Source organism: Poecilia reticulata, chromosome 10 (genome assembly GCF_904066995.2).
Source record: "Poecilia reticulata chromosome 10, P_reticulata-male-v2, whole genome shotgun sequence".
NCBI lineage: Eukaryota > Metazoa > Chordata > Actinopteri > Cyprinodontiformes > Poeciliidae > Poecilia > Poecilia reticulata.
Genome location: NC_088839.1, coordinates 1,992,326 through 2,020,279, shown reverse-complemented (window position 1 = coordinate 2,020,279; position 27,954 = coordinate 1,992,326). Strand labels below are relative to the sequence as shown.

Genomic DNA, 27,954 nt, shown 5'->3' with positions numbered 1-27,954 from the left:
ATATTACTGCCGCTCAGAGGAAACCACTGCGCATGTCTTGGAGCTCCGCGTGCGAGTAAAGGTGGAGCCGATGGGTGACAACAGACACTAAGTCACGTTATTGCTCGGATTTTACGGCGCCACCTTAAATCCCTGAACTTCACATTTTAACAGAAAAAAGCTCAACGCGATTTGGATGTAACGAGTAACGCGACACTTTTGTAGAAATGTAGTGGAGTAAAAGTAGAAAGTATCCATTATTAAATCTACTTAAGTAAAGTACAGATACACGAAAATTGTACTTAAGTACAGTAACGACGTACTTGTACTTCATTACTTCCCACCACTGATAGCCGGATTCGTGAGACTCTGGAGAACACCCTGGTGCAGTCAGGGTCACTATAGGGCTTATAATGAAGGCATCACAGGCTTTAAGTGTTTATATTAGCCTATCATCTAATTGACTAAGTGTATGCATAATTAGCATTCATGATTAAATGTTTATTTTCCCTGCCGTGCGTCCTGGAAGGAATGACGCACCCTGTGACTACTCTGTTGTGGTGCTTTAAGTTTACCTTCTGTTACAATATTATTAACGTATTATGCTTTGTTGCACTGATAAAATTAAATAAATGCAATAAAAAAAATCTGACTTTTGATGTAATTGTTACTATGAAGATTCGACAGGGAAAGATACTTACTTTCCCAAAAGAAAAATAAGTAAACTTTATTTATATAGCACCTTTCACAGACATGAGAAGTCACAAAGTGCTTTACAAAGAGGGTAAACATAAGAAAACAAAGACAAACTAAAAACAAGAAGCCAAAATGTTAGCCAAAGGCCTGCCTAAAAAAGTATGTCTTGAGAATTTTTTTAATACATCGGTTGAAACAGAACAGCGTAATGCTAGAGGGAGAGCATTCCAAAGCCTGGGGGCCAGTACCTGAAATGCTCTATCACCACGTGTTTTAAAATAAGTTCTTGGTACCGTCAGCAGCATCTGGTGAGAAGACCTCAGAGTCCTTGATGGACAGAGAGGCTTCAAAAAATTCAGTATATATTTAGGGGCCTCACCATGTAGAGCCTTAAAAGTTAAGACAAAAATTTTAAAATGGGCCCTAAAATACACTGGAAGCCAATACAGTGAGGCCAGGATAGGAATTATATGAGCTGTTCTGCGAGTTTTAGTTCAAGGCCTGGCTGCAGTGTTTTGAACAGCCTGCAGGCGAGCAATAGAACATTTACTTAGGCCCACTAAAAGGCCATTACAGTAATCTAAATGAGAAGAAATAAAAGCATGAATAATCATTTCTAACTCATTATGTGATAAATTAGTTCTCAACTTCAAAATATTTCTTAAATGATAAAAAAAAAACAGTTGCGAACTAACAATTTACAATGATTGTCCAAGGACAAGGAGCTATCAAAGAGAACATCAAAGTTTCGGAGACTGCGTCCTGGAGGGCCTGGACTCCAGAGGGGGTGTGTCGGCGAAGTACGCCAGGAACTGTGCCACATTCACCAGGTAGACTTTGATGGTAGTGATGGTCTTTCCATGGTCCTTCAGATGGCCAGGCCAGGCCATGATCTTCCGCAGGTCATCCATAAACTGCCACGAGCGAAGCCCAGCCTTCCCCCGACTGAGAAAGGACAGGAACTTCTTCAAGCGGGTCATTGCTTGCTTGGCCTTTGGTAGGGCACCAAGCAGGTGGACATGATATTCTTACAGGTAACTGCAAATGCCTGGTGGAAACAAATGGATTCTAAACACCCTGCCTGGAGGCACAGCAGAGTCCTGGGTCTCCTTCTCGCTGCTCTCCATCAAGGGGGTCCATGGAGGTGTGGAGACGGCGCTGGAGCAGGGAGAACCAGAACCAGGCTGTGGTGGAGAGGGAGGGCTGGGCCCCACTGGTGATCCTGGGACTGGCAATGGAGGGCCAGGGCTGTTAGATGCTCTGTCTTTCTCTGGGCTAGGAATAGAGGGTGGAGGAGAACCAGGCTGACCTTGGTCCAGCATTGTCACCAGAGGCAGCTGGGGGTTGGACACCCTCAGTTCGGCCACTAACTGCAGCGTCCGCCTCCACTGAAGCTGCCTCAGGTGTTCCACGGCTTCTTCCAGGTCATCATGTGTCTCCTTCAGATGCCGGTCGACTTTGTTTCCAGAGTAAGTGCAGCGTTAAACAGGGCAGAGCACGCCCTTGACACTCACCCTTCTGGCAGCTGTTAAGAAAAAATAAAAACTTAACTATATCTTCAATAATTAGGTAAAATTAATGGTGTTTCAAATAAGGAAATTAATTTCAAATTATATCCATAGTTCAATTAGCATAATGTTTTATCTAGGATTTTTCTATCAAAAACATTATACACTAAGTTGAATTAAAATAACACTTCTTTGATTTTAGAAACAGATTTTTACTGGAACAAAATTAAGAAGGTAAAATGAAACTCGCTAAGGACACTGTCCCGAAGTTCAATACAGCGTCGAAGGAAAACACGCCCCACCTATAAAACTAGCTACCACGGAGCTTAGCATCATGAGGTTTCCTTTGTGACCTGATCTCCGAAGAAAACATCTATAGCGGTGGGATGTTTTCTTCATAATGTTTCGTCGTGTGTGTGGATGTCTGTCGTGTGAGGTAAATATTTTGGTTTTATTCAGTTCTGTCAGTTTCATTTGTTGTTTGTCTAATAAATGTCGTTATGCTTTGGACGTGGAAAACCGCGTTGTCTTGTCACAATGGCTCAGCTGATATAATGACGACTTCAATGAATCCGGGCAGAAGAGGAAATAAAACGAGTCAAACGTTTTAAATTATTCCTCTTCTAATCATTTTTAACACAGCGAATGCCAGCAGGAGCCGCCTGGTTCTTTACACCATGCCTGGCTTCCAGATGCACACCCAGTCTCATAGAGCGGTGCTGGCAGCAGTTCTTACACTTCGCCCGTGTCATCGCTCACCTCTGTGTGCAGAAACCAACTGAAGCTGGAGCAGGTTAGATTTAGGACTAAGTTGTGAATTTAGTTTAGGTTAGTTTTCTGCTTTCCTTATGTGTTTCTTAACACAACCTAGCAGTAAACCTAACTCCCATTGAATCAATGCTTGAGTCAGGATGTAGATTCTTAGCCTCCACTTTATTTTGGTAACACGTGTAACATGGAGTAAACCATAACACATAGAAATAAAAGCTGTGTTTAATTTATTATCATTAGAAAAAGTTAAACTAAGAAAATTATAATGCCATGCCCAAATAAATCAACATGAACCCATAAGCACTATGCAGCTATCAAATTCCACATTTACTTAACACATTCTTAACAAATAAGATGTTAAATAAAATCTACTCAAGAATATAGAAGAAAACTTAGGCGGTGATGTTGTTGGCATAAATGAAAAGCTGACTACAACAGAAGTGGTTGATTTCCTGTCCCATGCCTGACATGACCTTCAAAATAAAAGACTCACTGCACTGTCACAAAAATTAAAACTAAGAACCTATTTTACAATAAATTAAAGGGCAGAACAGTTAGGATTACACATGTATTGGTAATGGTTAGGTTAAGGGAAGGATCAGGTTAGGATCGTCATTACGTGTGGTGAAGAGGTGGTGAGGATGACACTGAGGACCCAGGTTGGAGTGAAAGAATGATGTTTTCATGACGACATGAATTACAAATCCAAAGTCCAAAATCCAGGCAACACAGAATGAGCAGGAGGCTAAAAGTTCAAAACTGGTAGCAACTGATAACCAAATAGACGTGTCAACAGATCTGATGCGACAAGACGAGAACCCGACAAAGAACAAGGAACTCACACAGGGAGACAATCAGGAGAAACAAGGGACAGCTGGGGACAATTACAGGACAACACGGAGACTCAGTTAACCTAAAACGACAAAAATCTAAATAAACACAGAGAAAAAAAACAAAATCTTACAAGGATATATAAATATATTAAAAATTAATGAAAGTTGGCCCTGCAACAGACTGGTGACCTGTCCAGGTGACCCCGCCTCTCGCCCGGAACGTTAGCTGGAGATGGACACCAGCAACCCTCCCGACCCCACTGAGGGACAAGGGTGTAAGAAAATGGATGGATGGATGAAAGTTGAAGGGCTGCACGGTGCGCAGTTGGTAGAGCTGTTGCCTTGCAGCAAGAAGGTTCTGGGTTCGATTCCCAGCCTGGGGTCTTTCTGCATGGAGTCTCCATGTTCTCCCTGTGCATGGTGGGTTTTCTCCAGGTACTCTGGTTTCCTCCCACAGTCCAAAAACATGACTGTCAGGTTAATTGGTCTCTCTAAATTGCCCCTAGGTGTGAGTGTGTGTGTGCATGGTTGTGTGTCCTGTGTGTCTCTGTGTTGCCCTGCGACAGACTGGCGACCTGTCCAGGGTGACCCCGCCTCTCGCCCGAAACGTTGGCTGGAGATGGACACCAGCACCCCCGACCCCACTGAGGGAAAAAGGGTGCAAGAAAATGGAAACGTGTGTGTGTGTGTGAAAGTTGATGCAAAGTCCCTGTGTGTGTGTGTGTGTGTGTGTGTGTGTGTGTGCTACAAGTCATCAATACGGCTCCTGGCAGCCTTACCAGCTTCTGTACTTAAGGAGAAGCAGTTAACACAACTATCCATCAAAAGTGAGTACAAATACAGCGGAGGATAAAAAGCCTTTGATGCTTGTTAATCAGTCGGCTCCATTCCTTTATTCTTTGCTTGTGGATGCAGCATCTAAGCTGAGCCTCTTACCGTAATAGAAGATTCCCCTGACTGACAACCCAGCACTGCTAGAAGACACATGGGGAGAATGTCATGCTGCATATTCCACAAATACTGCATGCTTATATGGACAGGAATGATTACAGTAGTTCTCGGACTTATTCTAGGTTTAATCATAGTATTAATGAGGTTCATATGGAAAAGAGAGAAATGTGTGGTATATTTACACTGGGTACTTTTTCATTTTTAGTTTTGAAACTGAAAGTCCTTACAAACATTCCCTTTATTATCATTAGTCCAGTGGTTCTTAACCTGGGTCCGATCGAACCCCAGGGGTTCGTTGGAGCCTCTGCCGCGGAGGTAAAGACACACTTGTGTAAAGTCGTGATGACGCCCCGCTTTGCCATCACTTGCTGCAGAGGATCACGTTACATTGCTTAGCCAATCAGAGGATCACGTTACATTGCTTAGCCAATCAGAGGATCACGTTACATTGCTTAGCCAATCAGAGGATCACGTTACATTGCTTAGCCAATCAGAGCTGCAGAGGAGCCCTGATTGAAGGAGCTCCACTCTCAGCATGGATTTAAACTTTTGTCTTTAATTACTTCAGCAAAGCTCACAGTTTTTATCAAGTTCTATAGTCTAAATCTGCTACTTAGTTGCATCTTTTCGGGGTAGCTAACAGGGACAAGCTTACAAAGGTGTTATGTAAATGTTAAGTGTTTTGATCATCTGTGCATTGTGCAAACTACATATCTATGCTTTATAGATAAATATATATATCTATATAAACATATATAGATCTGTCTATATTGTGCTATCAGTCGAAGCTGAAGTTAGCTTCCGAATGTAGCATCTAATTCGGAAAATAGCTAAAGGGCGATTACACTTAATTCTTCACTATCTTGAGCTTTTTTAATGTGTTGTACTTTAAAACCAACACCTAGACATTTCAAACCTAACTAGATTATTCGGTACTAACAGCAGAATAAGTGAAATTTGTAAAATGTCAATAGATTCCAGAACACATTAGATCTGAATTATTAATTTGGCATTATTATTTTAACTTCGTTTTCTTTCTTTTTTTAATCTTTATTATAGTTGGAGTTGGACAGGAGTTCTGTTTGGTGGCTTCCTGGAGGGAGAGATCAGCTGAGCTAATGTTACCAACAACTTTTCTCCTGCTATTAACTTTTCTGCTTTTCTTTATATAAAGTATTTCTATCAGTTGCTCTGTTTCCATTTTGCTATATTTTTTATTTTTACCTTAATGCTTACCTGGTCAGGTGAGGTGGAAATGTACATCCTCTTGATTACTGACAAATGTCAGAACCACATGGACTGAGCTGGTTACATCAGATCAATCTGAATCTTTATTTCTCATTAAAACGACTTCTTGTAATTTTAAGACATTGTCATAAAATGTCATCTTTATTCTGCTGTAACGATGACTGCATTCTTGTATTTAAAATGTCTTGTATCCTGACCGTAATGCTCCCTTATACAACTCACAGAACAGATGATTGAAATAAAGACATTTTTTGAAAGTATTTTCTGTGATTTTATTATAGAAATTGAGGATGAGAGGAATCGATTAAAATCAAATCTGGTATGAATAAAACTCTTGTAAGTCATATCATCCAGCCTTATTCAGTATATTAAATTATATGACTAACTGCATATTATCTAATATTCACATTTCTTTGCTGGTATTATTTAACATCTCACTTGAATTCCTGATCTACATGCAAATACTTGATATAATGTAAACACAGAGAAAAGGGGGAAAAAGGTTTGTGAAATGTAGAGTATTATACATTTTATTGTAGGAACAAACAGGATAGCAAAATGAACAGTGAATATATGATATACTTCCTGGCAGCTAATCAGACATCAGACTTGTTTTGCCTTTACTGGTGATGAAAACTCGCCACTCTGGAGGAGAGGAAGTCCGGCTCAGCCCCGTCCAGGATGACTGCAGGGTCAGGGTAGCCAACAAAGTCTGCAGGTAGATTTTTGCATATTTGGTGCTCCTGTTTCAAGATCATAGTTTAACCAAGTACTGTAAATAAAAAGTTAATCCACGTTGTGATGATCCGGCAGACCGTGGACTGATGGACGCCGTACCGGTCAGCTGGTCCAGGTGTTTGGATCCAGTGGAAAGGTAATCGGCACAGAGGCTCAATCAAGGCTCAGAAACACATCACGTCTGCTGTTGCCTCGATATCAGCAGGAAAATGAAAAAAACTAAGTACTGGATGGTACTGGCTAATTACTGGACACAACGGCACACCACAAAACTCGATTGTTGTACCAGTGGCTCACAGATATTTTAAGTTTTGCGTCTTTTTCATGGTACAGATCTTGCAGCTTTGGCTGAAAACAATAGGAGCAAGCAGGACCCGGAACCAATCTATGTGGCATAAATTCAAACGGAAATACGTCACCACCTCTCGTGGCATATACCCCATTGAACCCTGGTCTCCCACATGACAGGCGGGGATACTTGCCACTATACTAACGAGGAACTGCCACCAGACCCTTGACCCGGTGTTCTCGGGTCCAGCTGAGGCAACATAGCAGTTGTGTGTGGGTTTTAAGTACCAATATGACAAGTTGCCAAAATATATTGTCATCTGAAGACTGATGAGCCTTATAGAGACCAAAGCCCAGTCCTAATATAGTGGAACCCCTTGGTTATGGGTAGGCATGAATGCAGTAACTGAAACATATGGAAGCTTAGCCAATCAGTGCTGCGGAGGAGCAGGAATAAGAAAGGTTTGGTGAATGCGCATATGCAACTGGGGGGTTCGGTACCTCAAAAAAGGTTAAGAACCACTGCATTAGAGTCATTCTAAATATGTATGGAGGACCAAAGCTGACATAATGAGCAAAAAGCAGAAATCTATGAATGGCCGAAAAAATAAATCAATACACTTAACCCTCCTGTTATGTTGCGGGTCAATTTGATCCGTTTCAAAGTTTATTTATTTTTTTTAAACATTTAGAAATATTTTTTCTGCATGAAACTTTTTCTATTTGTCCTAATAGGTGCACTCTATGTATAAAATGAAAATGGTTCATTTTACACCTTTGCAGCCCCCCTGGGTCTATTTGTTACATCGATACTGTTTGGGTCAATTTGACCCGGCAGTCAAGTTGAAGGGTAAAAAGGTTAAAAAAAAAATCCAATTTTATTTGTTTCTTTGCACCTATGAGACATATTTCACTACACACACACCACACCACATCACACATGCATGCACACACCACACACACCACACACACACACCTAAACACGCACGCAAAACCACTCTTTCACTATTCTCTTTACTTCTCTAGGAAGCTGCCAGAAAGCAGGTGTTCATACAACATTTGACAGGAACCTTTTCTGTTCCCCTGGACAAACTCCACCCACACTGAGTGGACACTCAGTAGAAGTGGGGGGGGGGAACATAAATACTCTCTGCAAGAGAGTCCTAAACACATTACACACTGAAGGTACATGTGATATCGTCACTGTCAGAGATCAGGAAATGAGCCACAGGGAAATAAAAAGATAAAAACCCTGGAAGCTCTGGAACTTCTTGTTGATCATTCCAGGGTTGACTAGGATGGCAGAAACTCACATTATAGACATCAAGTCAGTATTGCACTCAGGCCTAGTGCAACACAGAAAATCATTGTTGAAATGACAAATCTAAAAGGAAGGAGAGTTTTGGGAGAGACCTGGAAGGAGCTGGACCAAATGCATTTACATGCATATTTGAAGGTCCTCATTCTGACCAGACTTTATAAGTCAAAGGATGAGTCAACAGCCAGTCTAAGGGATGCAGAGAATGAGAAGCGACCCTACTAATTTAGGCAATATATGCCTTCCACACAGCTAAACATGGCATAAAAATCTGGGCAGCATGTGATGAAAAACCCAGTTTTGTTTTGAACATGCAGGTTTAAACTGGAAAACCAGCTGGAGGATCATCTTCTGGACTCATTTGTCTTGATTTTAATCAGTGGGTCAATTTGACCCAGAGCAGAATAATGTCTCAAGTTCAATTATAAACATCACCCCTTCAAAAAAATAATCTAAATGTATTATGAAAATTTTTTACAAAAAATCACTTTCAAGGATAGTTAGTGTCATTTTGTATTTAGGTTTTTTCAGTGGGCATAAAAAATGTAAATCATATTTTTTATGTCCAAATGAGTAAATTGTCATCATTGATCCTTTATTTGTGAGAAATAAAAAAACATCATTGCACAAATATTGATTAAAATGGTTAGTATTGGAGATAATAATCAGATACAAAAAAGTTTTGGAGGAATTTTTTGGTTTCTGACACTATAGCATGACTAAACACTCCCCGGGTCAAATTGACCCACGAACATTATTGCTGTACCTCAGAAACGAACATAATAGGAGGAGTGATGGGTCCGGCAACACCGATGCGTCGGCGCATGTGTCAAGCCCACAGACCAAAACCCGTGTCGGTGCACGTATTGGTTTCAGCAAGTCACGTGACCAATACAGGAACTGTTTTGAAATTACATTAACGCGCCAAACTGTGTTTATAAGGAAGCAAATCTGTCAAAAGCATTTGCCAAACAAATTCTTGATCTTTTACAGCGTCGACTATGCAGCAGCTTCAAAGAAAGGTTTCCGCAGTGTGGGACCATTTTGATTTTATATTGGAAAATAAACTTCTTTTCATTTTGTTGTTTCATCTGGTTCTTGTCAGTCTCTACTTGATCCATCTGAATCCAAATTCAGCTGAAACTGACTTTTAGTTTACTGTCATGTTATGTTCTACAGGTTAAGTGTCGCATATATTTGACTAAATTGTCTTATTTAAATAAATCCACCTTTTCAATGTTCAGGGATTATCAGGTCACTCATGAGAATGAAGTTCCAGATACATCTAGAGCAGTGGTTCTCAACCTTTTATGAGGTACTGAACCCCCCAGTTGCATATGGGCATTCACCGAACCCTTCTTATTCCTGCTCCTCCGCAGCTCTGATTGGCTAAGCAATGTAACGTGATCCTCTGATTGGCTAAGCAATGTAACGTGATCCTCTGATTGGCTAAGCAATGTAACGTGATCCTCTGCAGCAAGTGATGGCAAAGCAGCGCATCATCACGACTTTACACAAGTGTGTCTTTACCTCCACGGCAGAGGCTCCGCTGAACCCCTGAGACCGACTCACCAAACCCCTGGGGTTCGATTGAACCCAGGTTAAGAACCACTGGACTAGATAAACTCAGATATGCAGCCATTCTATAAATGACTCAGTTGCTTTTTATAAATTGTTTCATATACAGTGATATAACCCTCGCTGTAACGCGGTTCATCTTTCACGGTTTCGCTGCTTCGCAGATTTTTTTGTGCAGTTTTTTCCCACAGTGTTCTTCGTCCTGATTGACCATATGATTGGTAAAAACAGTCTCCGCGCTTCTTCTCTACCTGAGTGCCAATAACGTTACGGTGTTTAATACAGATTGGTCACTCAGGAGATGGAAATAGAAACTTTGAATGTCTGCTGGAAAACAAAAACTGTGTCCAGAGACAGCAGAACCCGACCGGAGGCTCGTTGATGAGATCCGTCGCTCTGCCGTAGATACAGCTGTGAATATCGCAAAGCAGCTTGGAGGAGACGCTTTAATGACATGACTCCAGATCACATTAATGCCCAATTGATGCTCACACACATCCACTGACCTGAAAACAGGTTTTGTTCTTTGGTTTCAATGTATTTATTTATGCTGTGTAATAATTGTAAAAAATAAAGGTAACTACTTCACGGATTTTGCCTCACGGGTTATTTTCGGAACGCAACTCCAACCCCGCACCCCCGACACACAAAATACTTTGCGGTATTCTGATTTAGTAATGTAATTATATTAGCTGTGTTACCACCCCCACACCACTAGAGGCAGTACCAACCCCGAAAAGATGCGACTAAGGAGCAGATTTAGACTATAGAATTTGATAAAAACTGTGAGCTTTGCTGAAGTAATTAAAGACAAAAGTTCAAATCCATGCTGAGAGTGGAGCTCCTTCAATCAGGGCTCCTCTGCAGCTCTGATTGGCTAAGCAATGTAACGTGATCCTCTGATTGGCTAAGCAATGTAACGTGATCCTCTGATTGGCTAAGCAATGTAACGTGATCCTCTGATTGGCTAAGCAATGTAACGTGATCCTCTGATTGGCTAAGCAATGTAACGTGATCCTCTGATTGGCTAAGCAATGTAACGTGATCCTCTGCAGCAAGTGATGGCAAAGCGGGGCGTCATCACGACTTTACACAAGTGTGTCTTTACCTCCGCGGCAGAGGCTCCAACGAACCCCTGAGACCGACTCATCGAACCCCTGGGGTTCGATCGGACCCAGGTTAAGAACCACTGGACTTGGTCATGAAATCACTACGTTGCCTGTAGGAATTTTTAATGTCCAGCAGGTGTCAGTATTGAGTGACAGTATCAACATAGAATCGACAGTTTTGCTATGTGTCGAAACGATACATGACGCCTCATCTACCCATCACTACTTAAAATGTATCAAATAAATTAAAAAAATATTTTGTCATGTTTAATAATTTAATCAACCAATAATTTTATATTTATTTTTTCAGCTTAGTTTCAATAAATTATATATACATATTGTCAAGTTCTTTTTAAACTGTGCAACTTCCCCACTTGAGAAGGGATGGACGACCCCATGCAGACTCTTAATGATAAGGATTTTACTCAAAGGAACAAACAGTTTTTCTTGCTTTTACTTCCATTTATTTCAGTGTATGGACACGTTCACTGTTGATCCAGAAGATGCAGGTAAAAACCTTTAAACAAACCCAAAAAATAATAATTACTAATCTGTATAAATTAATTTCACTCAATTACAAAGGAAATGGTAAATTATAAAGATAAAACCAAGCAACCCATTACGAATTAAACCCACAAAGTAATCAAAATTAAATGCACAAGTAACTAAACTTATGTTAACTTTAAACTTTAAAGTGCATTTCAAATTTATTTATATTTACATTTCTTAACATACAAACATCTGCTTCTCAACATTAATAATAAATATTTATACATTTAGCTTTAAATTATTCTTTCAAGTTGATGATAAATTAATTAACAATTGAACTTGGTACCCAAATCCATTTCATCAATACAATAATCAATACGATCATAAAAGTCCATCAATCAATGACAGACAAGCGTCACCGCCACTTCAGTTCAGCTTCACTATTAGGTGTCAATGATCCGGTCGGCCAAACCGGAAGTCTGGCTGGAGGAACGTAGACAACCTTACGGTCCGATCTCATAATAATGCAGCTCCTGTCTGAATGTCCGTCCCCCTTTTAGGTCCGTGTGGAAGCGCATGACTTTTTTTTTTCTTTTACCCTTTTCTCTGATTTGACTTCACACATATTGCCATTTTTGTTATGACTGTGGCCACCAGTCCCATGTAGATTCAAACCATGCAATGTAATTATAACCAACTCCTCAAAGCCTCTGTATCTAACTTTTATAAACATATTTTTTACATATGTGTTGAAAAGGAAGCCTTGGCGTAAATTCAAACTGGAAGACTCTTCAGCCTCACCTGCATCGTCCAATCACCGCGTCATCTGCCTGTCAGCAGCGGACCATGCCCCGTTTTTACCAATTACCGATCAAGCTTATAAGGACCTTCATCAATGGTAGCATCCACTCCAGCCGTGCTCAAATCAAATCAAATTTTATTTGTATAGCACATTTCAGCAGCAAGGCATTTCAAAGTGCTTTTCCATTATTAAAAACAGAAACACAGCATCATGTAACATTGAATAAACATTAAGAAAGAAAAAGAGATTAAAAAAATAAAAGTTAATAAATAAAAAATAAAGATAAAATTATTAAAACCCGCAGCCCTTTTCAACTGGGGGGGACGACACCTGCACCCCTTTAGACTTCTAAGAAAGGGGGACGGTACCCACACATCTCCGGGGGGGACGACACCCGCACCCCTCCAGGGGGGGACGACACCCGCACTCAACCCACTTCTGCCACTTCTCCACCTCCACGCTCTTGGCTCTCCAGTGCTCCATCCTTCTCCGACCTCCACCACCAGTGTACGGGCCCAGGGGGAAGACATCCCTAAGCAATGCTCATCCAAGCTCATTGCATGTCACAACACAAAGTCTTCCGCTGGGGCCCGAGCGCCAAAGAACTTTAATTCATGTCAATAAACCCTTTTTCTCACCGTTTTTTCTCCATCTGAGTCTCTCCAGATTGAATTGTCATTGTGTCGTAGCAAAATGTCATGACACAGGTAACCTGTAAAAAAACATCTGTGAAAACTCCACCTACTCCCAGTGCTAAATAGAAGCAAACAATCAGAGCCTAGAGGCGGATCTAAGTGCTGTCAATCATACTTGTGTAGTGCGGCTCATGCTCCTAACCCACACCTCCACCCTGGTGCTCTCTGCTACTGCTACAGCTTTTCCCCATCAATAGACCCTGTTATGCCTGAAACCAATTAGCATAGCCACTGATAACAGTGAGTACATAAAGTTGATTGACAGCGCTAAGACCCTCCTCCTGGCTCTGATTGTTTTTTGGTCCGGATTTCTGCAGACAGGAATAGTCACTCATGGAGGAGGAAATGGATCTTTTCACAGTTTATCTGTCTCACATATTGTCACGACATGGTGAAAGTTTTAACAAATATGTAAAAAAAAAAAAATTTAAGTTACATACTTCAGCTTTCTGTCCAAGTCCCTCCTCATTTGCATAATGCATATGATAAAGTAAAAACAGGAGACAGAAAAATGTAAAAGGAGCACATGGAAATGAACAGTTTAATAGAAAAACAGATATAAATGTATCTATAAGTAAAAGGAACAAAAAAGTAATTTTAAAAACAAAATTGGTATTATGTGCTTAGGCATATAATGTACTGGAACTAAGCTGAAAAATAAATATGAATTTCAACTATATTATTAAACATGAGGTAAAGTTCTCTTGTTTTATTGGCTCTAGTGGCCTTTATTAGAGAGTGGTCAGACAGAGGACCACCCTAATGAGAGGAGGAAGACATGCATCTCAGGTAAACAGGCTGGGACTCGAATTTGTGACAGCCGAGTCGAGAACTAAGGCCTCCATACATGGGTTGTGCTTTACCCTAACCCCTGCAGCACAGCAGTTCTTGTATTTTTTAATGAACTGGTCCATTTCAAGTGTGTTGATTTATTCATTGGATCATTTATATATTCCTGCTTTTTTTTTTTTACTGTCAGTTTTGGTTCTCCATATATAGGCCACTGAAAATTTGCAGCATTGATGCTCATAACATTTACATGTTATGAGCTCCAAAAAATTTTGTAATTTTTTTACTAAATGATAAATTGATTTAATTTTTATAGCACTTTTCAAGACTCGCTGACCAATCATTGGTCTTTACACTACAACCCCTTTCTGCCCTTCACTCAATCAGAGTTAAGTGACTTGTGGCAGGAGCGAGGTCCGTCATTTACAGCACCAAACAATAGTCAAAGTCAAATCGATTACATTTAATCCAGTACAAACTATTTCATTTTATCACAACTCAAATCAACACAATCTTTGAAAATTAGTAGAATTGTTTTCTTAAAAGGATTATGGAGTGCATCAACCATTTAGTACAATCCAACAACTTGACAAGCACAGGGTGATGATGATGATGATGATGGTGAGAAACGACTCCCTTTTAACAGGAACAAACCTCCAGCAGAACCAGGATCAGTATGAGCTGCCATCTGCCTTGACCAGCTGGGTGTTGAGAAGACGGAAGAAATGCAAACTAACAGAAATGCTTGGCTTCAATGATCAAATACAAAGATAAAAACGGAAACATGAAACTTGCGTCAATTTTAATATAATTGAATATAATAGAATTTGCTTTTAAAAAAACACCCTGATGAATGTTAGAGTTCATTCATTTTTGTCTCTGTGCACCTCCCAGGTTCGTTAACCAGTTTCAGGACCCGACCAGAAGCCCTCAGTGTTATTGTCTAGAGAAATAGAGATTGGTTATATAAAAACAGGCTTTAATGTCAAAAAATTATCAAATGTTATAAGCGATACATGTCATACAAATGGGACAGATAGTTACATTCACTGTCCAGCGCTGGGCCACACCGACCTCAACCTGGGGATGACAACAAGAGGCAAAGATTGGAGCGCAAGTTTAGCTTTTATTCTTCTCTGCAATCCTTACCCTCCCTAAAGGGTAGTCTAATCAGTTTCAGTCTGTCTACACGTAACTGCCTTCTCCCAGTGCCATCCAGAAACAACCAATAAGAGGCAGGTTTTAGCACCGTCAATCACAATCTCATGTGGCTGCTCATCCTCCCTGCCCATTGCTCTGTGCTACACTGTAGCTAGCATAGCCTGTTGTGAATGCTCAGTTTAGTTAGCATAGCTACCAATGATGGCAGATAAACTATTTTCCTGTAACGATAAGTTGTTTCTCCACTATTAGCACATTTAGGAGGTAGTGAATGAGATTGATTGACAGCACTAAAACCCTCTTCCTGGTTCTGATTGGTTCCCTGCCAGCATACATCGGTGGGCCCCATGTTGGGGAAAGGAGGGCTGATATATGGGTCTGTAATCGAGAGAGCTTCATTACTGGGACTAGTTTTACTTAAGTCACTGTATAGCACCTTAAAAGCACTTTTTGCACTTTATTAAGCACTTTATTTAGCACTGCCCTTTAAGCTGAGATTTGCACATAAATAATTTGCACACGAGAAATTTTAATTGTATTTATTGAGTATTTTAGTAATTAGTATGTAGCCTTTTGTTCTGGGCTCTGCACAGCTGCTCCTCATTGATAAGTGAGCTGGTTGCCTGTGGAGGGAGGATAATTGTTACTCAGCAATGAGCTACTGGTGGCTCAAACTGAGCAAATGTTTGTTCATAATCTGTTGGGTGTGGAGTGCTGATATTGAGTGACTCACCTGTCTTTTCTGTGTCCTCTCCAGGGTGTTTGGACAAATACTACCCCAGGGGTCCAGACACCATTTATAGGTTCTGGGAGAGGCCATTGAAAAGTGTGGGGAGAGAATTGTTTATGGGTTTTTTGTGGTGTTTCATTTGGTGTAAGATAAAATATAAAATATTTATAAATAGTCAATTTAAATGTTTATATTTAGTAAAATGTATTTTATTTAAATAGGTGGAGATTTGTTAAATAAGATCCCCTGTGAATTGGAGGTGGTTGGGTCTGTCACAGCTGACAGACCCAGCCTGCAGTTTCACCTGTGAAAGTATAGAAAGAGTTTGTGTTTTGATGCTGTGAGAAGAATAAACTGCTGTTTCCACCTGACTCTGCCTCACATAGTCTTCCTCACTGTAAAATCCAACCGCAAAAGGCCGCCTTGTTACAGGGTCCCATATGGGTTTGTCTGCTGGTTCGGTTGGAGATGGAGCGTTGATGAGTCTGACGTTTCGGATGTGCTTTGGAGGGCAAACAGGTACACATGGGTGAGGAGTGGTTCATCACCAATGTTGGATGAGAAACCAGAGTATCTTTCAGAGAGACTGTCACTTGAGGAGGCAAGTCAGGCAACACAGAGAGTAACATCCACACTAGTGATGGGTCCAGCAACACCGAGGCGCCGGCGCATGCATCAGGCCCATAGACCAACATTGGTTTCAGCAAATCACGTGACCAATACAGGAACTGTTTCGAAATGACACTGGATGCCAAACTGTGTTTATAAGGAAGTGAATCTGTCAAAAGCATTTGCCAAACAAATTCTTGATCTTTTACATTGTCATCTATGGAGCAGCTTCAAAGGAAATGTTTCCTCTGTGGGACCATTTTGATCTTATATTGGAAAATATATTTGTTTTCATTTTTGTCATTTCATCCGGTTCTCATCAGTTTCTACTTAATCTATCTGAACCCAAATTCAGCTGAAACTGACTTTTAGTTTACTTTCATATCATGTTCTGCAGGTTAAGTGTCGCATATGTTTAACTAAACTGTCTTATTTAAATAAATCCACCTTTTCAATGCTGAGGCATTATGAGGCATGAGAATGAAGTCCCAGATTCACCTATAAACTCAGATATGCAGCCATTCTACAAATGACTCAGTTGCTTTTTATAAATTGTTTCATATACAGTGAACCCTCGCTGTAACGCGGTTCATCTTTCACGGTTTCGCTGCTTCGCAGATTTTTTTGTGCAGTTTTTTCCCACAGTGTTCTTCGTCCTGATTGACCATATGATTGGTAAAAACAGTCTCCGCGCTTCTTCTCTACCTGAGTGCCAATAACGTTACGGTGTTGAATACAGATTGGTCACTCAGGAGATGGAAACTGAAACTTTGAATGTCTGCTGGAAAACAAAAACTGTGTCCAGAGGCAGCAGAACCCGACCGGAGGCTCGTTGATGAGATGACATGACTCCGGATCACATTAATGCCCGATTGATGCTCACGCACATCCACTGACCTGAAAACAGGTTTTGTTCTTTGGTTTCAATGTATTTAATTATGCTGTGTAATAACTGTAAAAAATAAAGGTAACTACTTCACGGATTTCGCCTCACGGGTTATTTTCGGAACGCAACCCTTAAGGTTCGCTGTAAATGTAGAGTTTACTTTATTTTTTTCTACAGCAGAAGTTTTGTCAAAAAAGCATAACAGGCTTAATTTCAAAAGGTTGTAAAAACTTTTTTTAAATAAAAATGTGTGAGAAAAAACAGTCCAAGCATCCTCATTCCAAACACATTCACTTTCTCTTTATGGTTCATGTTCACATTCTTTATTGACTGTATATCAAATATATTTTAAATGTAACTGAAGATATGACATAATACAACATATAATATTCAATAAATACAAAGACTTAAATCTTATTGTACAGACTTGGTCATCAAATCACTACGTTGCCTGTAGGAATTTTTAATGTCCAGCAGGTGTCAGTATTGAGTGACAGAATCGACAGTTTTGCTATGTGTCGAAACGATACATGACGCCTCATCTACCCATCACTACTAGGAAGTCAGAGTTGTAGCTTTGAGAGGCTCAGAGTATCAGAACAGATTAGGACTCAGGGACCAAATGGCGACCTACTCCTCTTATACTCCACACTGATGACGGTAAATAGTTTGCAGGTGTGTGTGAAACCCAGGAGTGGGACCCGCCCTGCAGGTGATTGCAGTCTCCAGTCGATGGCCAACTGAGAGAATTCAGCAGAAAAGGACCCAAAACTCCAGTTCCAACACATAAAGGTTATACAAGAGTGAACAACACCTGAGTGTTTTGAAAAGGGATTGTAATTGATGGTTAAGATCAATAAAATATACTTTTTAAATAACTACTAATTGTTAGGATCAACTTGGTTTAAATTTTATAATTAACTAGACACGGAGTTCTAACTCAGAGAGAGGAAGCACTAATATTTTAAGATTCACCAAAGGAGATACAGAACATTTTAATATGCCATAGATGTCACTCCACTGCATCCTGTCACTTATGTCACATACCTATTATGTGAAATAAGGTAAAAAAAACAACAACCTAATGGATATCACACTGATGAAATACTGTATATTTATTGTATTGGGTTTTGTGTTGGTTAAGTAACATTAACATGTTAAATACATATTTTAAAAAATCATCAAAGTCAAACTTAGGAAAGGGAAAAGAGTCGAAAGAATGAAAAAAAATTGAAAGCATGATTTTTTTCCTCTTTGATTAACTCATAACTGTATATTCACACACATAGAAAACAGTGTTCAAATTCAGTTTTCCACAGATTTCCCCACTGCAGGTCCTTGGCACCCTGGAATATTGACTTAGCATAAACTTATCTCTATGTCAGTGGAATTCTAAATATATAATAAAATCAGGCTTTAGCTGTCTAATAGCTAACGCCTGATTAAAATCAGGTTATCTCCAATTTTGATATATTATGTTTTGCAAAGTTGTTTGGCAAAACATTACCAAGTTCAGGTCAGGAATGGTGATGTCCTCCTATCAAAGGAGATTTAACATTAGAATTAGATTCCAAAGCTACTTTAACAAAGTCTTAGTTTACAGGTATCCACACTTTTACGCTTCATTGAAGTGCATAGAATAAAAAGCATCTAAAATATGTGAAATAACTTTTTTAAAATATTAATTTTGGTCCTATTTTAACATTATATAAACTGGCATTTTTAAAAGAGATTTGGAGGCTTTGGAAAGTCAATTTATCTGACAGTTTGTTCTAAAATACTCTTTATTTATGTGACAAATCAAAGTTCCAGGACTTTAGTCTGACTAACCAAGAGAATGAACAAGAGATGTGAAATGATCTGCATCATCACAACTGACCACTTCTGACTCACATTGACTCATGTCCTCCTGAGTTTGTGGTTCATCTGCTGTGGATTCAATTTATACTCAAGTAGCCAATTAAAGAGAAAACAGATAACAGGGTTTTATTTTTATTTTTCAGAAAAAAAATGGCTTAGTTAAAATTCCAGTTGGAGAGCCTCAGTGTCCATTCAACCAGAGTTGGCAGCTGTTGATGATAATGAAACATCTTTATGTTTAACAATGCTACATCATGCAGTGACTTACTGCTGGTTCATGTTTACCAAGAACCTTCCGACAGATCAGAATTCACAGATGACAAGAGACAAAGAATTTCTGATTAATGCCTTATTTTTTTATGTGTATGTAATGATTTTGGATGCACATATATGACAACAACAAATTTCATCCTCCAGATAAAAGCATACATTTATATTACATATCACCATTTTTATGTTAACATTGGATACATTTCTTACACTGCACTCTTTTTGGAGTCTCTTTTTGCTTTAATCTCATTGTACATAAGTATACAGCAAATCCAGGAGGCCCAGATTAACACCGTCAGATTTGATTTCAGCACTTTTTGATTTCCTGTTGTCCTCGGGTCAAAATGAGTGAGATTTGTATGTGTTTTCCCTATACACAGAAAATGAGGACAACAGCAGGTTAAAGTGTCTATATGGGTCCACAGCAGAAAGTGTTAATTGAACTCTTTTTGGAGAGTTGGTACCTTAACTCTTATAAAGTGTCAGATATCAAATCTGTTGACATTTAACACTTACTAACACTAAGTTAGTGTTAGATCTTAATATTAACTCTCACAGAGTACTTCTTTAACTTCTTAAGAGTTATTTGTAATTAATGTTAAATGGTACTTTATTGTTTTGAACTTTTAAAAATTCTTTGAAAAATAAACATTTAATAAAGAGGCAATAATTTTCTCAAATGCATTTATTTCAAAACGTGCACTATAATTACAAAACATTACAACATGAAAAAATGTGCATGTTTCACATGTCGCTTTCATATTTCAATATTCACATATTGCTTTTTAAAAAGTTAACATATCAGTTGTGCGATACAAAATGCAGTATGCTTAATACATTTTTCTTCAATACAATATGCATGAAATTGTTCAAAGTACAAGGTGGAGAAAGTAAAGCCTGTATCAATGCATGCAGTAATATGATAGAGTACATTTTCTTTTAACAGGTAGATTACCAGATATGTACATTACATAACAGACCAACTTGATATTCAGATCCATCATTTCTTATCCAGTTTCTGTTTCTGTTGATAAGAGACAGTTCCTCTCTGACTCCACCAGAGAGATGTCCACTCACTAACAGATTGTCTTCAGGTTGTTGTTCTGTTCATGACGTTTGGTCAGAGACACCAACATGCTCCTCTACTGCATCAGACAGTCTTCAGTCTCTGAGTAGGACAGTCAGTGTTGGTCTCTGGATCATAGCAAACAAAAAACATAACAATGAGGAATGGAACGAAGGAATACATTTTACTACAACATAACAACAAGCCTCCATTACAGAAATGTAGAGTTTCAGAGATATTAACACTTATAATCATTTTTGGAGCTTGAATCTTCGAAGAATCCATGGAGGGATCAGGAGGGAGAGGTTAGGCTGACGACTGGAGATTCATCCTCAACCAGACTGGTTCTAATATATACAAAAAGGCAATAAAAGGATTAAAACATGCTGCAAAACGTATATAAGAAGACACAACAGCGAGAATAATGCTCTCAACATAAAAAAGATCTGTTCAAGTTAACCAATAATTTGATTAAATGTTCACCGGCTTGATTTTATCCAACATTTATACTCTGCTAACATTCGGCATGCTAAGCTAAATATGCTAACACCGAGCCGTGTGGCGAACATATAGGCATACAGGTTGAGCTCAACTCAAAATAATAGTTATAAACCATCACAGAAAAAAATGACTTACCAAGTGCAGTAAATAACTCAGACATGTGGAAAGTAAATAGTCCTGAAATGACTTGGCTTCTGTCGCTTTGGTGGGAATCTGTGATTCTGGGCGGAGTCAGTGAATTAACTCCTTCAGTGTTAGAGCCGCTGGTGGAGTTCAGAGTTCAGAAGTAAAGAGTTATTGATTCTATTTTAACAGCTCTAGATTTGATACGGAAACACTTTGTTTTAACACTGGATTTTAACTACTAATAATATACACCCCAGAGTTACATGAACAGAATGTGACTCTATTAGAGTAAAATTAACTCTGCTTTTGCACAAAGTCTACTAACACCAAAACATTTAACACTTTTGAATTTGCTGTGTAGTCACAATAAATTGATTCATTCATACATTTAAAAAATATATGTGACGCAATGCTTCTTACTAAAGTGAACCATTTTATTCATAATGATTAAGGTGCATTAGAAAGAGAGATGTAAAAACAAAGTTACTAACATCTTTAACGTTTTACAGATTATCTAACTTTTAGTTCATTTGCATTTCTGAAGCTCTGAAGAAGATATGAATATAGCATTGTGCTCTAAACTGGGAACATGGCAGTACGAAGGTAAGCTCTGCAACAGCAGTACATGGAGTACAAGCTTTCATAACTGAGGAGAGTAGAAGCTCAGATTAAGCTAAACAAATAGAGATTGACAGTGTGAAAAAGTAGCATGACTTGCCCATACCTGAGGCTAATGACTAACAGCTCTGGATACCTGCTTTAAAAGGTCCAATGGAATAGAACCCAGAGGATTAAACAGAATGTTAACAGCAGACACAATATTGCTGTTGAACAGTAATAATCTGAGAACATACCAGAGTAACATTTGGAGTAGAATGACCGTGAATTAGCAGCACTGCTAGCAGCTCGTCTCTCTACAGACAATAATAAAGAAAAGAGAAACGGTGGAGCCATGGTCAGCTTTCTGACGGAGCTGCAGTTTTGTGCCCACAGTGTGAAAAACTGGAGCTACATATTATTAACTTGTGATGTGAATTTTATGTTTCATTGGTATTAAAAATAATAATAACATTTATGTGTGGCTATTGATTTACATCTTTTGACTGAATAACAGAAATCCAAAAAGTTGCACTTTAAAAAAAAAGCCAGAATTTAATTATATGCAAAGCAAAATAATCAGCTGATCTGAGTCTTTATCATTATGTTTGGTCCAGCAATGAAGTTCTACAAGACAAAATGAAATATCCATCCATTTTCTTATGCCCTTGTCCCTAGTGGGGTCAGGAGAGGTGCTGGTGCCTATGTCCAGTGAGACATTTCAGGTGAGAGGCAGGGTTCACCCTGGACAGGTCACCAGCCCATTGCAGGGCAACAGAGAGACAAACAGGACAAACACTCACACCTGAGGAGAATTTAGAGAGACCAATTAACTCAACAGTCATGTTTTTGGACTGTGGGAGGAAACCGGAGTACCCGTAGAAAACCCACGCATGCACAGGGAAAACATGCAAACTCCATCCAAAAAGACCCCGGGCCGGGAATCGGACCCAGAACCTTCTTGCTGCAAGGCAACGGTGCTACCAACTTTGCAGCCAAAATGAAATATCTGGGTTTATTTTAGTCCTCCAGAACCAGAACCTCGAGGTTCTCCATAGCTGAGTGTCGCTGCAAACAACAGCAGAGAGTTGAAAACAACTGCTGCTCACAACTCGCCCACAATAGTGAGAAACAGAGAGTATCATGGAAAAGCTCACTACCTGCTGCAAAACCAAACCACACATTAACCAGTTAGTGCACAACTTGCCATTGGAAAAGCACCTAACATTTTGCATATACCGTTTTCAACTGTTTTATAAAAGGTTATCCAGTCCGCTTTTGACAGTGCATAAGTGGAAAGCACTAAGTAGTGTTAGCGTAACTAAATATTATGAAAGAGTTCCTGGATTTTGAGGAAGACCCTAGTGACAAGCTGTTAAGAAAATAAATGTAAAATATGCTAGTTTTAAAAACTTAACCACATGTGTTAGGTTCTGTGTGTTTCTGTGTTTTGAGTTTCTTTCTTCTTCTTCTTTAGGTTTTAACGGCAGCTTGCATCTATTTACGTTGCACTACTGCCCTCTATTGGCTCCTACCATCTATACCTCAAATTCTCTTAAAGATGTTTTTTAAAAAACGAAAAGTCTTATAAAAACATGTTCTTTTGTTTCTTCAGCATCACACCAACTACATCAGTGTTTCTCAACCTTTTTCAGCCCAGCGCCCCCCCAGCCTTCATCCAGGTCCCTCACCGCCCCCCACCAAAGAATTTGTAGGCTACTTTGCACTGACTATTATTTTATTATTAATATTACTATCACTATTGTAGATGTTTTGATTTTTATGCTTGTTTCTGTTTTTATCATCAAAAAGAATTTCCAAAACAAAAAAGTCATGGGAATAGAAATTATTTTCACAGGCGTCTATGAAAAATGCAATGGATGGACATTCAGCTTAAACAGCAGCCAGTCAGTGGAAAAAAAATATTCTTATTCATTGCCATTTTCTAGTTGTTAAATATTCCACAAAATGACCAGATAAAAGATGTTCAACATGCCAGTTTAAACTTTGAACTATTTGCAAACCGACTGAGCTCTGCAACATTAAAACATGGATAGAACTGTAACTACATTAATCATAGTTATTCTTCTCTTCAGTGTTTGTCAGTTTCTGGTGGTGCAGCTCTGTGCTGCCTTCAGGAGAATGGGACATCAGAGTATCATCCATAAAACTTCACCCACATGGCATTTATTGTGCAAACCAGAGCTTTCAGTGGAAAAACAAAAGTTCCAGGTCCTTTTAATGCCATACAAATATGAAACAGAAACATGGATTATATCTTTATATAGACCTGTCTATTGATTATAGATTAATAGTTTTACTGGACAGAAATTACAAAGAACAAATCTGGTTCTTAATCAAATCCTAATGAGTCAAATTGAAAGTGTCATGGAGTCATCAGCCTCATGACATTAACACTGACATGAAAAATAATATTGAAGAAATAAATATATCAAATCTAATTAACAACATAAATAAATAAGTGATCAGTTCTTTACTGCTTTACTGTTATGGTCTGTAAGATATATTTATTCTCAGTACTAGATGTGGTCTCAACAGACCCATGGCACTTCAACAATATTATTTGACCTTTTATCTGGAAATAGTGTCTGTTTATTCTTGCCATACAGTTTCTGTATTCATTATTGATCAAAAGGCCTTGCCATACAAGTTTATTCCTCTGTATTTACTTTAGTCCAGTGGTTCTTAACCTGGGTTCGATCGAACCCCAGGGGTTTGATGAGTCGGTCTCAGGGGTTCGGCGTAGCCTTTGCCATGGAGGTAAAGACACACTTGTGTAAAGTCGTGATGACGCCCCGCTTTGCCATCACTTGCTGCAGAGGATCATGTTACATTGCTTAGCCAATCAGAGCTGCGGAGGAGCCCTGAAAGCTCACAGTTTTTACCAAATTCTATAGTCTAAATCTGCTACTTAGTCGCATCTTTTCGGGGTTGGTACTGCCTCTAGTGGTGTGGGGGTGGTAACACGGCTAATATAATTATATTACTAAATCAGAATACCGCAAAGTATTTTGTGTGTCGGGTGGTGGGCGGGGGGCATAAGAAGGGTTTGGTGAATGCGCATATGCAACTGGGGGGTTCAGTACCTCAAAAAAGGTTAAGAACCACTGCTTTAGTTTCTTAGTTTATTCTTGCATTTTGTTCTTCATTCATTTCCATTTAGTTTCATTTCATTAGTATTATCATCTCTTGGTTTATTGCTATGTCCACTTTAGTTTCTTCCTGTTGCTACATTTATTTTATCATTTATTGACCATCAGTAATCTTCACTCATCACCTGCTGCGCCGCCTTATCATCATGTGTTGATTTTTCACTGTTCAGCGTCGGATCCTCAGTTTTTATGTCATAATTCACATCTATTTCGTCGCTCCATTTTATGTCCCGCTTTTCCTGTTTCAGCGTTTTGCGCAATGTGCTCGTCTTTTTTTTTTTTAACCCCCTAAGGTGCAGGGTGGTCGGGAAGCGTATCGATGGGGAAAAGGCAGACTGACATAAACCTTTTAAAACAACGGAAACAATTTCTGCATTCTGATTTTTGAAATTTAAAAGTGCTGTGTTGTTCTATCACCTCGTTTCATACCGGACCACTTACAGCACCGTGTTAACACTATAAAATGAACGCTCTCTATCGTGGTATCACCCATGGAGGGATTTCTTTATTGAAATGGGTTCATTTTTCAGAGGGATACATAGTGAGGGTATCGTTTTAGTAATTACATGTTTATAAGAGCGATTTTCTGTTGTCCTTACATGGAAGCGGGCAGCTTTCAAACGGAAATAAAACACTTTTGAAAATAAGTTGCTGCTTAGACATGATCACGTCCGAAAACATATAAATACCAGACAAAGTGAATCACAGCGTGTAACGCTGAACTGATGCAGTGAAGCTACCAGTAGCAGGAGAACGGAGCTGCGCCAAGAAGCTAACAGAAGCTAACAAACACTGAATAGAAGAAGAGCTGCCATCGATACAGTTGCAGCAAAGCATGTTTTAATGTTACCCAATACAGTTTTACCAAGTTGTTCAAAGTCTAAACTGGCATTGTTGTGCATTTGAGGTGTAAAGTTTACCTTCGACCAAACGCCCCCCAAAGGCATCCCAGAGCCCCCCTTTTGTAAAAATGTCCGCCAGCGCCCCCTGCCGTCTTCTGAACGCCCCCTGGGGGGCGGTACCGCCCACGTTGAGAACCGCTAATCTACATAAACCAGTAAGATGTTTCCCATCTTAAACAGAGTTCCATTTAGGAAACTATCCCCGGTTCTTATTCTGTTTAATGATAATTATCTCCTCCCTCCTGTTTATTCCTCTGATCCTTACTACATCAACTGTATTTTGTATCCTATATAAATGTCTTCCATTTATTTCATTAACCCACCTAATTTTCCACATCTTCTTGCTTTCTCTCCAAACTATACTTTTGCCTTCATATTTAGATAACTTTATTGCCATATCAATATCTTCTGTTTTAATTGCCTCCTTAGCCAGCCTACCTGCTCTTCCATTCCCCATAATACCTACATGAGCAGGAGTCCAGAATAATATTATATTTTTATTTTCTTCACATATCCTATGATGAACAGCCATAATCTCGTATAAAATATTTTGATGATTTTTTTTGTACGTCCCTTTTCAATATTCAACAATGCAGATAATGAGTCACTACAAAATATTATTTTACTTATTAGTTTCCTCCACCCATTCCAAAGCTACTAAAATAGCACATAATTCTACTGCATATATATACTCAAATAATTAGATGTTCTTTTTGAAATATTAATCTTTAAATCAGGAATCACTACTGCTACACCGTTGCTTCATTTTTGGGGTCTTATGAACTATCCGTATATCAAATGATCATTACATTATTTATTCTGTATTTGATTATATTTCTTTTCTTAATATTTGATAGTGTTCTGTCTACATTAATATATTCCCAAGTCCATGTAGGTCTCACAGGCCACAATACAGATGGACTAAAATTCTTTATTATATATATGAAATATTTTTTGCTCTGTCATCCCCAACCCACCCAAAACTATCAATTTGTTTCTTTCCTCTTTCCCAACACTTTTCTAATATTTTCTTAAATGGGTGATCTGCATTATGTCCTTTTAAACTTATCCAATAATTGACCATTAGCTGCTGTCTTAATGCATAATGGCATTTCTCCTGACTCTACTTGCAAAGCACATATTGGCGTTGATTTAACTGCCCCTAAACAAATTCTCATTGCTCTATCTTGAATAACATCTAATTTTTTTAACCTAGTTTTAGCCGCTGATCCATACACCACACTCCCATAATCTATTCTTGATCTAATTAGTGACACATAAACATTTTAAAGTGATTCGAAACTTGCGTTCCACGTCCCAAGAGCCAGCTTCTGCAGTCGATGATCAGACCGCCAGGGTCCCCTCCCTCGGCTGCCACCCATAGCACAATGAACGTCACCTCTCTGGTGGGGAAGGAACCGGAGCTAGTGTGCGAGGCTGAGAGGTTCCGGCTAGAAATAGTTGGCCTCACCTCGACACATGGCTCTGGTTCTGGAACCAGTCTCCTTGAGAGGGGCTGGACGTACTTCCACTCTGGAGTTGCCCACGGTGAGAGGCGCCGGGCTGGAGTGGGCTTACTTGTTGCCCCCCATCTTGGCGCCTGTACGTTGGGGTTTACCCCGGTGAACGAGAGGGTAGCCTCCCTCCGCCTACGGGTGGGGGGACGGGTTCTGACTGTTGTTTGTGCTTACGGGCCAAACGGCAGTTCAGATTACCCACCCTTCTTGGAGTCCTTAGAGGGGATACTGGAGAGTGCCCCTCCTGGGGACTCCCTTGTTCTACTGGGGGACTTCAACGCTCATGTGGGCAATGACAGTGAGACCTGGAGAGGCGTGGTTGGGAGGAACGGCCCCCCCGATCTGAACCCAAGTGGTGTTCTGTTGTTGGACTTCTGTGCTCGTCACGGATCGTCCATCACGAACACCATGTTCAGGCATAAGGGCGTCCATATGTGCACTTGGCACCAGGATGCCCTAGGCCGCAGTTCGATGATTGACTTTGTCATCGTCTCATCGGATTTGCGGCCGTGTGTCTTGGACACTCGGGTGAAGAGAGGTGCGGAGCTGTCCACTGACCACTACCTGGTGACGAGTTGGCTCCGGTGGTGGGGGAGGAAGCCGGTCAGACCTGGCAGGCCCAAACGTGTAGTGAGGGTCTGCTGGGAACGTCTGGCAGAGTCCCCTGTGAGACGGAGCTTCAACTCTCATCTCCGGCAGAACTTCGAACACGTTCCGTGGGAGGTGGGGGACATTGAGTCTGAGTGGACCATGTTCCGTACCTC

The 27,954-nt window shown here is 39.7% G+C and overlaps 2 long non-coding RNA genes across 2 annotated transcripts in view; both read right to left on the bottom strand.

Moving 5' to 3' along the window:
• LOC145553040 (uncharacterized) overlaps positions 1 to 27,954 on the bottom strand; it is a 462,758-nt gene that overhangs the window by 48,362 nt on the left and 386,442 nt on the right. The window lies entirely within an intron of this gene.
• Positions 20,048 to 21,349, bottom strand: LOC145553166 (uncharacterized). Its single transcript, XR_014089415.1, has 3 exons — positions 21,011 to 21,349; positions 20,620 to 20,721; positions 20,048 to 20,500 (listed from the first exon to the last, which is right to left on the bottom strand). It is a non-coding gene; the product is annotated as an uncharacterized LOC145553166 (long non-coding RNA).